Source organism: Wyeomyia smithii, chromosome 1, assembly GCF_029784165.1.
Source record: "Wyeomyia smithii strain HCP4-BCI-WySm-NY-G18 chromosome 1, ASM2978416v1, whole genome shotgun sequence".
Lineage (NCBI taxonomy): Eukaryota > Metazoa > Arthropoda > Insecta > Diptera > Culicidae > Wyeomyia > Wyeomyia smithii.
The window spans coordinates 196,536,180-196,547,951 of record NC_073694.1 but is presented as its reverse complement, the minus strand read 5'-3'; the positions used below and the strand labels follow the sequence as shown (position 1 = coordinate 196,547,951).

General features: G+C 39.7%; 1 protein-coding gene across 4 annotated transcripts in view; it reads left to right on the top strand.

Moving 5' to 3' along the window:
* The first annotated feature begins 9,912 nt into the window (after positions 1-9,912).
* The window catches only part of LOC129728996 (torso-like protein), a 46,286-nt gene continuing 44,426 nt past the window's right edge, over positions 9,913-11,772 (top strand). For 2 of the 4 annotated variants that reach the window (XM_055687486.1, XM_055687471.1), the window contains exon 1: positions 9,913-10,753. The gene's annotated coding sequence lies outside the window, so the exon portion shown is untranslated. The remainder of the gene's footprint in view (positions 10,754-11,772) is intronic. The other 2 variants (XM_055687482.1, XM_055687479.1) reach the window with 2 other exon arrangements.

Here is an 11,772-nt window from a genome sequence, read left to right as displayed (position 1 = left end):
CTCAGCATTGCAGCGATGAAATAGAAGTGATAGAAAAATCAAAAACTCCGTGCTCAATTTGTAGCTGACTTTAGTGCATGCCGTAATTTAATCTAATCAATTGAATCTAATTCGAAATCAGCCGTTGGCTTGTTCTTCTGCCCGGTGGCAGTTGTTTTAAATTTCCGACTCTCACTCGCTTGGGTGCATGCAAATGATGGGAAAGCCCAAGCCACGACAAGCGCGCCCGCCGTGTATAGATGAAACTAATTGGATAAATTGACCGTTTAACACGGATAGGGGTCAAAAAATTTCGAAGATAGCACTCTATGGGTGGAGATTTTTTACTGCCACTTTGATAACAGTTGACGGATCTAAATCGACCATAGTGACTAATTATGTTATTTTAACACTTCTGGGGGCAACGAAAAATGTTCTTTTAGATCAGTAGGTTTGATTACCAGTTTTTTCCTTTCACACTCCTTCAAGATGGAGCCACAAAGCTGGTGTATTTTGTTAATGTTCAGCATAATAAAATCAACAAACAAGCAATTGCTTAATGTCAACCAGTTTATCAACAGTAAATTTTCAGAAATGCAATTTTTCATTTTCTGGAAACTGTATGAAAACTTTTGACCGATTTACGTCAAAATATAGTAGAAGATTCTTAAAACTTAATTTTTTCGCCATTGAAAAATACATAAAAATAAATAGAAATCAATCGTCATATATTTTTTTATATTTGACAAGTCTTTTTTTTGTTTAAAGTAAAAACATCGATAACGTTAAACAATACCAATTCACCGCACCACAAAAAAAGCAAAACATTCAAACCTTGGCTGGAGGTTGGTACGCTATTTTCGCATTGAAATGTAATGCGGGTGATAGCTCCTATTGTTGACTCACAACCCACCTGGTCGTAGGTAACATTTCATTTTAACTGAAAAGAGGGTATGGGTAGTACTCTACTCTTTTGCTATACATAGTTCGCGAACCGATCACGGTTTCACGCGAATTATCTTACTCGACTACCTGTGCGCGGGTGTACTTTAACCATTGCATCAAACGCCCGGTGCTCCGCTGCAAATCAATCAATTGTTACCAAATTCAATCGAACGAGTAGTGTTGGGCAAGAGAGCAAATGTCTGTCTATCTGCAATCGTCTCCATCTGACACAAAGTTATTTACTTTAATGGACACGCTTGTGTGTATTCTGGAGGTTAATCAGAAAGATCTGAATTGAATTTTAGCTTCCTTAGGATAACAAGCTTTATTCTCCATCCATTTAAAGAAATTTCTCAACCACACACTCAAATGTAATGAAACTCATTAGTTAAGAGCTCGAATAAACATTTAGTAATGTTAACATTATCAAACATTATCAATTTTGTTAATTTTTCTGAGCAGTAAAAAATCACCGTATCACAAAATTGTTCATTTTGTTTATCCAACAACATTCAGGATTTTTGATCTTGGTTCGAACCATGCCAAAAATGTGACTCTATTCTTTGATTCAAAGCTTTCTCATATCAGCGCTAGAGGCGCTATGCACTGGTTATATGCCATTCATAGCATTCTCAATATTTCGAGCGAAGGTTTTGAATAGTGAACCTGTGAGTTATAACATACAGATTCACTAATTTTGAAGGAAGCTGTAGCAAATTTGTCCAAAAGCATCGTTATCGGTCGAAAATGGCTCAATCTCTCTTCGGACTCGGCCTCATTGATGTTCTGTGTGCTATTTCACGTAAAAGGTAGGTCAGTGCAATGTGTTCAATTCACAATTTTACAGTTTTCCTTTCAACTAAATATACGCCGGAGGCGATGAAAAGCGCCGTAGAAGAAGTTAAAATTGGTTCCTTGTCAGCATACGCCGCTCACTAGAAATAGGAGATCCCAAGATCGACATTAAGTAACAAACTGAATGGAATTCATTCACAGCCGATGGGAAATCAAACAGTTTTGAACGCTATACACGAAACAGCTGGCAGCCTGGATTCTCCCGTGCGCTGCGTCCGGATGTCCTAAAACAACCGAGGAAATATTGGCAGCAGCATCTGAACTACAAGGCAATCCGTTTAATCGACATTCGGCAGGGTGGTTGAAGCAAATTTTTGCAGAAACACCCTGAAAATTTCGGAGCGAACTCCAGAGGCCCTTGAAAGAGCATCCGCTAAGTTAACCGCTTACCAATTTAAGGGATATTTTTTCAGCTCTTTTACAGTCTATTTGAGAACAAGGGATAATTGGATCTTCTTAACCGACCGGAGTTCCGGAGCTGTTGGTGTCAATTTTGGCTTTAACTAGACTGAATCCGGATGGATGAAAGGAGATGCTTTTTATCGCTTCGTAACACAGCACTTGAACCCTGGACTAGATATTCCACGTCTAATTGTACTGGTTGTCAATGGATACTTTAGCCACCACTCGTTGGAGCTATAAGTTGTGCTACGAGAATGAAGTGTAGCTGCTGTGCTATATCCCAATTCCACACACATTTTATAGATTCTAGACGTTGCCGTATTTGGACCTCTCAAGGCCCGAGCTGTACCAAAAGTGGGAATCAAACAATACTCAAACAATTTTCAACGTAGTTGAATTTGTGAAGTTGTTTAAGAAGACAAATGATGCTGTTATTCGAAAAGAAACCATCGTCAACTACTCAATCATGGACAAATCTCGTCTAGTCCATACGTCGTTTTCGTCTACTTCCGAATCAACTTTGGATGGTTCGGATACACTACATTTCTTGCCTTCACCATACGAAGACGATCAGTCTGATAAAGTGAACAACAATCCACACCCGATAGGCAGCTTCCCATAGTATGGATATGTCGGAATATGAGGAACCAAATTGTATTCTAAAAAGAATTTGGCGGACGTCCTGTGAACGAACCATCGTCATCTTTTAGTTCTCAGCTAGTGCTTGAATCAAGTGAGCAACACTTTCCGATCAATTCGTATGAATTTGACTGCGACTGGGAAAGTTTACAGTCAACTGTTCAAACAAGTGAAGCTGTATCCCAGCAAACCAGAAAACTGGTATCGAAAATCCGGGAATCCGTTTTATATTCCGATCTTATTATAAAATAACAACTACGCATAGTTGAGCCCGTTTTAATTGAGACGTCACCAGTCCACGACCAGACCGAGTCACCAAACGTCACCAGACGTCACTCGTCCAAGAAAGGGGTTAAAACTGTCTTATGGCTTAATGTCTGACTTTGAGATTATCAAGGAAGTGGAACAACGTGAGAAGGATGATAAGAAGGCTGCTGAAGACCTTAAAACTGATCAGATTGCCCGTGCTAAGCGAGAGAAACAGATGCGTGAACTCAAATACGAGCTGTCTTTGGAAACTCAACGAGTCAAATCCACTCGAGAAAAGGAAACTTCGTACCCAAACCAAGAAAACAAGAACTAAGTAACTTGCTGCTCCTGACTCGCACATTTTGAAAGCTGCTAAGAAACGAACTATATTAGCCCAAATTAGTACCAATGATGACTGTATTTGAATGTGCAATAAATACAACCTTTACGAATTTATCATGTCATATTTTAATTAAACCTTCAAACATATATTTCAATGAAAGACCATAATAAATCTTGAGCCAATAAACCTTTGGGATGATCTGACCTTTTTCACTGGATCATATAATCCAAGACAATAGTTACTCATAAAGGATAATAGTTCAAGCCGAAAACAAATAACTTTTTTTTGGGAATATCCGAGCATATCGTGTTTTGGACATTTGTGATCCTGAGAACTTTAATCCAGAAAATACTTCAGTTGAATGCGGCGTTAAGCATTTCATAATAGGTTCATGTCAGAAATTGACCAAGGCCGCCAAAAGTATTCAGAACATGTCCAAGCAATGACATTTGATGTGACTTCCGCTGAGTCATTTGAGTAGTAAAAAAATCGCACGATTCAATCAGTAGTTCGAACCAAGATCATAAATGGTTCGAACCAAGATCAGCATGTAAAATGACCAGTGCCTTAGATTATCGATGTTTATTCACGGGTAGACGAATTGATTTTTTCTCAGTGCCGGCACATTTTTTTTCTGATGCAACTCAGTAACCTATGCTCATTGTGACGATGCATGAATTTAGTTTACCATATTCTATGACAGAACAGTGGGATGAATATCAAAGGCCTCGAAATAATATTCAGAGAAGTTTCGGTGATTAATATTCCAAGTAGTGAAAGCCTGTTCCTGCGATGTATACCTTAAGGTACAGTATAAACTTTCGAATGATGCATTTTCGATTCTCACTATTTGGAAATGATTTTCATTTTCGACGATCAAAATATCAACACGAGTGTTAATATTTATGCCGTCGGTGTTCATCGGTTGTTTGGTATCATGAATATCAACCTTCACATGGGTAGTATGACTATCAATATGAAGAAGGCTGAAAATCACTGCTTTTGAATATCATGACAGTGAATATTCTCAGCACTGAACATGACTGCCATAATTTATGAGAAACGCTGAGATCAATCCAAATTTGTCATGAAAAACATTGAAAATGATTCGAGCCAGGATCAAAAACCCTATGTGATGGCAACCGATTATGTGGTTAAACAGCTTATCAACGTTTGAAATCTATCTATACATATAAACATAGAGTTCTGTCTGTCTGTTTGATCCATATAGACTTTAAAACAACTGAACCGATCGGCATGAAAATTTGTATAAGAGGGTTTTTGGGGCCGGAGACGGTTTTTATAATAATAACTTCTCTGGAAAGGAGGGCTCCCATACAAATGAAACACAAATTTCTGCACGATTCCAGAACTATTTGAACAGATGTAACCAAAATTGACATGTGATGTTTTTAAAAGCAAAAAATATTTTTATGGCAGCTTGAGAGTCTCAAGTTGAGACCTCTCCCAGCTCTAAAAAGGATCTAATACAAACGAAACACAAATATCTGTAAAACTCAAAAACTAATCAAGCAAATGAAACCAAATATGGTGTGTGGTGGTTGTTGAGGATTTTGGGAGCAAGAAATATTGCTATGTTGTTATGACACCGAACCCTACTCTGGAAGGGGGGCTGTGGCCCATGCAAATTTCTGCATAACTCGAAGACTAGTGAAACAAATGAAACCTTAGTTGGCATGTGGAGGTTTTGGGGGGGGGGGGGGGGCAAGAAATATTTCTACGGTGGTTCGATACCTCTTATACAAAACAAAACACAAATTTTTGCATAACTCGAGAACTAATCAAGAAAATGGAACAACATTTGACATGTGGAGATTTTTGGGACAAGAAAGGTTTTTATGGTGGTTCGACAACCCTCCCTTCTATGAAAGGGAGAGTGACCATGCAAATGAAACACAAATTTCTACATAACTCAAGAACTGATCAGGTAACTTACCTACTTTACTTACTTTTATGGCGACAGATCGTTGAGATCCTATGCGGAATCCAGAATACTTCTCCACAAAACTCGGTCTTGGGCTGCTACTCTCCAGTCTCCCCTTACACCCGCTGCTCTGGCATCTTCGTCAACACACATCCAGCGCGTGCGAGGTCTGCCTCGAAGTCGTCGGCCTCTATCCGGTTCTCTGTTAAATATTATCTTCGCCAGTCGCTCATCCGCCATCCGTGCTACATGGCCAGCCCACTGTAACCTGCCGTGTTTCATCAGCTTGACAATATCAGCGTGTTTGTATACTTCGTACAGCTCGTGATTCATGCGCCTGCGCCACACCCCATTCTCTAGTTTGCCTCCGAGTATTAATCGCAGGATTCTACGCTCGAAGACCCCAAGCGCTCGTCGATCGACCTCCTTCCACGTCCACGATTCATGCCCGTAGAGCGCCACCGGGAGGATCAGAGTCCTATAGAGTGCAAATTTTGTATGGATCTGTAGGCTACGGGACATAAGCTGGCTACGCAACCCGTAATAAGTCCTATTCGCCGTCGCAATCCGCCTCGCTGCTCACCTTGTTGTCAAATGTCACGAGAGTAAGATAAACAAATTCGTCGACCACTTCGAAAGTATCCCCATCTATCTCCACCACAGCACCAACACCCGTAGAACTACCACGCTCTCTGCCAGCCACCATGTACTTCGTTTTGGCAGTGTTTATGGTGAGTCCAATTCTCGCAGCTTCCCTTTTGAGAGCCGTAAAGGCTTCCTCAACTGCTTTACGGTTAACACCAATTATATCAATGTCGTCCGCGAAGCCCAGAAGCATGTGAGACTTAGTGATGATGGTGCCACTCCTCTGCACACCTGCCCTTCGTATTGCACCTTTCAAAGCTATGTTGAACAGCAAGTTCGAGAGCCCGTCACCTTGCTTCAGACCATCCAACGTCACAAACGCGTCCGAAAATTCGCCCACTGTCCTGACGCAAGATGTGAAACCGTCAAGCGTCGCACGTAACAGTTAAATTAGTTTTGTTGGGAAACCATGTTCTAGCATTATTTGCCAAAGCTCGTTGCGTTTCACTTTGTCGTACGCCGCCCTAAAGTCAATAAACAGATGATGCGTCTGCAAGTTGTGTTCTCGAAACCTACCACGAGATAGTGATCCGAGTCGATGTTCAGGCAAATGGAACCTGAGTTAAAAAGTGAGGTTTCTATGACGGCTTGACACCTCTCCCGACTTTGGAGTGGGAAGGTGGTCCCACACAAATGAAACACATATTTCAACCAATTTTTCCGGAAAACAACCAAAAATGACCGGACCACCCAATATCGATATTTCCGGAACCAGAATGATGCCCAGAGGTTATAAATTGACGCCACATGCCATTTTGTTTTTCCCATTTTTTGGGAAACAGCCTATAATACCCGAACACACCCAGTATATATATTTCCAGAACAAGACTAATGCCTAGAGGACAGAAATTTACTCCACATTCCATTTTCAATTTTGAGATGGCGACTTCCGGTTTCTGGAAAATAGCACAAAACGACCGAATACCTCCAAGCACGGGTAATTCCGTAATCGGGATGATGCGCAGATTTATAGAATTTACCCCGGACACCATTTTTATTTTCAAGATGGAAACCAACCCTAAAATGACCGAATACCATTCAATATGGGCATTTCGTCAGTCGAGATGATGCACAGAAACCAAAAATTAACCCGTAGGCCTAACTTAATTGCTAACTTATTGGCTATAAAGAGAGCTTATCGTAGCAATTGAGGATTGCAACGAGTTTTGTCGAAAATTGGTAATTATTTTATTTGACACAGCTTTTAATGTTTCAACACCAGTAAGTCTATGTAATTCGAGTGTACCAAACCAAGGAGGACGCTTCGAAATCATTTTCAGAATTTTATTCTCAATCCTTTAGTCAAAAGTTTATTCTTTAAACAAAGTTTAGAATTCCAGTTAATGAGGAGATATTACCATCTCGTATATTTGATGCACTTTGCTTGTATGTGCTCTTAAAAATATTTTTTTTTGTCAATGTGCTCTTAAAAATAATTTTTTTTGTCGTAAATTAGTCTCAAGTACTTACCCTGTCAGACCAACTTAAAATAACCCTATTCATCTTAACAACGTGATAATTGTTTGGCTTGAGGAAAGAAGCCCTAGTCTTATGGGGAAAAATTATCATTTGAGTTTTAGAAGCATTGGGGGAGATTTTCCACTTTTGCAAACAGGAAGAAAAAATATCTAAACTTTTCTGCAATCGGCTGCATATGACAGGAAGACTTTTTCCTTTTACGGAAATGCTTGTGTCATCGCAGAACAATGACTTTGGGCATCCTGGATGTAAATCAGGAACATCTGAAGTAAATATGTTGTACAGGACTGGACCCAAGAGTGTACCTTGAAGCACACCTGCTCTGATAGGAAGTCTATCAGATTTTGAATTCTGATAGACAATTTGCAGAGTTCGATTTGTTAAATATTTTTTAAAAATCAGGAAAATTGTAAAATTAAAAGTTCGCAATTTCGCAATCAAACCTTTATGTCAAACACTGTCAAATGCCTTTTTTATGTCTAAATGAGCAGCTCCAGTGCAATAACCTTCAGATTTGTTAGCTCGTATCATATTTGTAACTCTGAGCAATTGATGAGTAGTGGAATGCCCATGGCGAAATCCAAACTGTTCATCTGCAAAAATTGAATTTTCGTTGATGTGTGACACCATTCTGTTAAGAATAATTCTCTCAAACAGTTTACTTATTGAAGAAAGCAAACTGATTTGTCGATAACTTGAAACCTCAGCTGGATTCTTATCCGGCTTTAAAATTGGAGTAAGTTTTGCATTTTTCCATAATTTTGGAAAATATGCAATTTTGAACCAGTTATTGAAATTTTTTACTAAAAATTCCATTGTGCTCTCGTGGAGATGTTTGATTAGTATGTTAAAGATTCCATCGTTACCAGGTGCTTTCATATTTTTGAAAATTTTAATAATTGATTTATTCTCATTCAAGTTAATTTCAATTATTTCTGCAGGTGAAAAATCTGGGAAGAAATTATATCAAATTGACGTGTGACTTCATTCTCAATTGGACTCACAAAATTCAAATTTAAACTATGAACACTCTCAAACTGCTGAGCAAGTGTTTGATCCTTTTGTTCATTGGATACAAGAAAACGTTCACCATCTTTCAAAACTGGAATAGGCTTTGAAGGTTTCTTGAGAATCATCGACAAATTCCAAAAGGGTTTTGAATATTGTTTCAAATTTTCAATTTTAGTTTCAAAATTTCCCAGAAGACTAAATCTATGTTTAATCTCTTTCTGTAAATCTTTATAAATTGTTTTAAAAACAGGACTAACCCGTTGCCATTTTGAATCTTTTCAGGGCCGCCATATTATGTTCCGAGAGGTTTTTTCTGCCGCTCAATATCGATGAAAGAAAATTGCACACATCAAATATCTTTCGAAATTATGTGAACCATGATGGAGTGCATTCGAAATCCTGTGAAAAACAACGATGTTGACGATATAAATTTTTAAGAACAAATTTCGAGGAACTCATCATATTGTATAATAAATCTCCAGATTGTATAAATAATCGCGAAGAAGTAACCAACTATCTAACGGATCATGCTTCGAAACCTGAACCAACCAAAATAGGTAATGAGACAAGATTTGTATTTCAAGCAACGATACTTAAGGACAAATCTTATGACTCATCAGTTTGAACGTATCCAAAATCTGATTCGTCATGCATTTGTAGACTATAAGTAAACCGCAAGGTCAATCTTTGGATGTATGAGGAACCATTTCAGAATGTTTAAAATTATTTATGTAAAGGAAAAAATGGGCGGGACGAAGTTTGCCGGGTCAGCTAATCTTATGTAATATTCGTGAAGAATTCATTTTTATTTCATGCAATGTACAGTAAAGTATTTTTTTACACTGTGGATACGTACCGAGCAAAAAACCGTGTAAAAAACAGCGTTGTTTGGAAAATCGTCGTACAAAAAACCTTGTAAAAAGACCTCACCGTATTTCAATTGAAAATACATAGATGTAGGGCAGATCGTGCTTCTGCCACGATGTACTCTACAGGGTGTTGCATTGTCCTTTGATTTGTGTTTGCCAATGAGTGAAAACAATGCTGGGAACTTTTTTTTTACTCTATTCTATCGTTGGCTCATCTGACATTGAATGTCACCACACTCGTAACTAGATTGGAATTGCAGCTCGTCACCACCATAGAACCAGCTGTGTTTCGTCACAAGCTAGAACAGCAGTCATATGTCACAGAGATTCAAACACGTGACCGCTATCGAAAAACCCCCATCGACTTCGGGCTGATCCTCATTGCGGTCGCATAACCACTGCGTTCTTGAGGCGCCTGTACGCACGGTGCATTAAAAGTGGCTTGAAGTTCGCGGACACACAACCGAAATAATGTCGTCTCATAATGCACAGCACACGCAACGATTAAGTGGTTGCAATCTGCCCCTTTTGTCTATACGGTCGCTCATCGCTGGCTCAGTTTGTTTACAGCCGCACATCGCGACAGAACAGAGTACGATTCGCTGGTTCGCGTCGCGGCGGGTTTTTTTTTTCACCTCGTTGTGATTGTTTGAGTTTCATAGCCAGTTTGTGTCGATGGCTTAGCGGTTATATCCCGGGACTACTATTTGCTGAGTAGTTCTGTGCCGTAGCTCTACACACGACAACCTGCTTGCTCACACAATCATCGTGACTGACGCAGAACTCGGAAGCCCGCATGTTGCTGCAGCAGTGGGCTGCCTAATAGAAGAACTTCGCAGTCGAAGTTGCTCTCAGCTGCCGATTAGTCTTCGACGGGCAGCGGTTCGATCAAGAACGGTTTTCGGAGGGTTTTGCAGTGTTTAAGCTTCTGGGCGCAATTCGAAGCGGCTTAGAGACGAGTGAAGGTGGTGCGTGAGATCCGAATGTCGAAGTCGAAAACTCAGTGCCATATGCTGAAAAGTTTTATGACACCTCGTAAAAAAATCAACCGCTGCAATTTCGTGGTGACGCATGGTTAATGCTGCCGGTGTTCTGTCGGAGGGATGATCAGTCGACGCTGATGATGCAGCGAAACAAGGACTGGCGAAGATCTTGTGAAACCTAAACTGCATTTTATGTCGGTTGGATGGAAGCGCTATAAAAGTAGTCGAAGGTAGTAAAGCGCAAAGATCTGCCTATGCGGGTACTTGCGTTGGTGGCAGGCGGGGTAGTGTTAAAAGTGAATAGTGAATGAAAAAAAAACAAGTTCTGCATACCGAAGAACGGTGCAATTTCGGTTTGACCTAGATGTCGTGAAGTTTACGGTAATTGATCAGCAAAACGCATGAAACGGTGAGCGAAACTCTCGTTGAAGATGAGGAACGAGTCGTGCTTTAATTAAGCCGAAAATGGAAAAGTAGTTTAGCTGTTTCTAATCGTCAATACATTTTTTGTACAGCCTGGGTATCGCCAGAGGCGGTTGCGCAATGCTGCGATTGACTTCCAATCCGGCTGGTGCATTATGCTCAAAGGCGCCAGCATAAGTTCATTTATTGCTTTGGGTGCGGGCAGCATTTTTTTGTGTACAATGGCCCACTGCTGAAGTCAACTTGCACAACGGCGGCAACGTTACCCGAAAGGAACGCCTGAAAAATTAATCCGTTCGGCAATGCGGCACCCCTCGTAGCCGATTTGGCATTTTGTTCGAATAAAGATAGTTTACTTTCGGTTAACCTTCCTGGGTTAATTAAAATCGAAAAAAACGTAGAGAACGTCAATTATCATCATGATGTTCATAACGATGTTCCGAAATTCGACTTCCTAGTAATTAAACTCGAATCACGCACCTAAGACGGGTCAATGTCCTTCTGAAGCGTGCGGAGGATGAATTGAAATTTTTGGTGTAACTAGTGTAATAGGTACTTTTTTAAAATTGGAAAAAAAATGTGGACGTCTAAATGACCTCTCATTTACTCTCGAATTACGATGCTGTGAAAAGCCAGTCATCGTATCTTCGAATCTCGATTGGTGGATCCTGTATAGCGATTCCAAAACTAAAACCAAAACGAAGAATTTCGGCATGGGAATGAGAACAAATCCGATCCAATATCTGAAGTAAAACTGGTCATGAAAAAGTGGAGTTTATCATATGAACGATAAAAAAAAATTAAAAAATTAGGATCGCCAATTTTCTTGCGACTCTATTGAAAAGTTAAAACCAAGAAATAAAAAATAGAACAACTCATAACTAAAAACCCGTACATCGTTGACCATGCGGATGACCTGCGGATTTCCAATATCAAATTTTCGTTTTTTTTTTGCTTTCCTTTTTCAAACACTTAGAGTTTGTTAGTTATGAGAAATAACTTCAA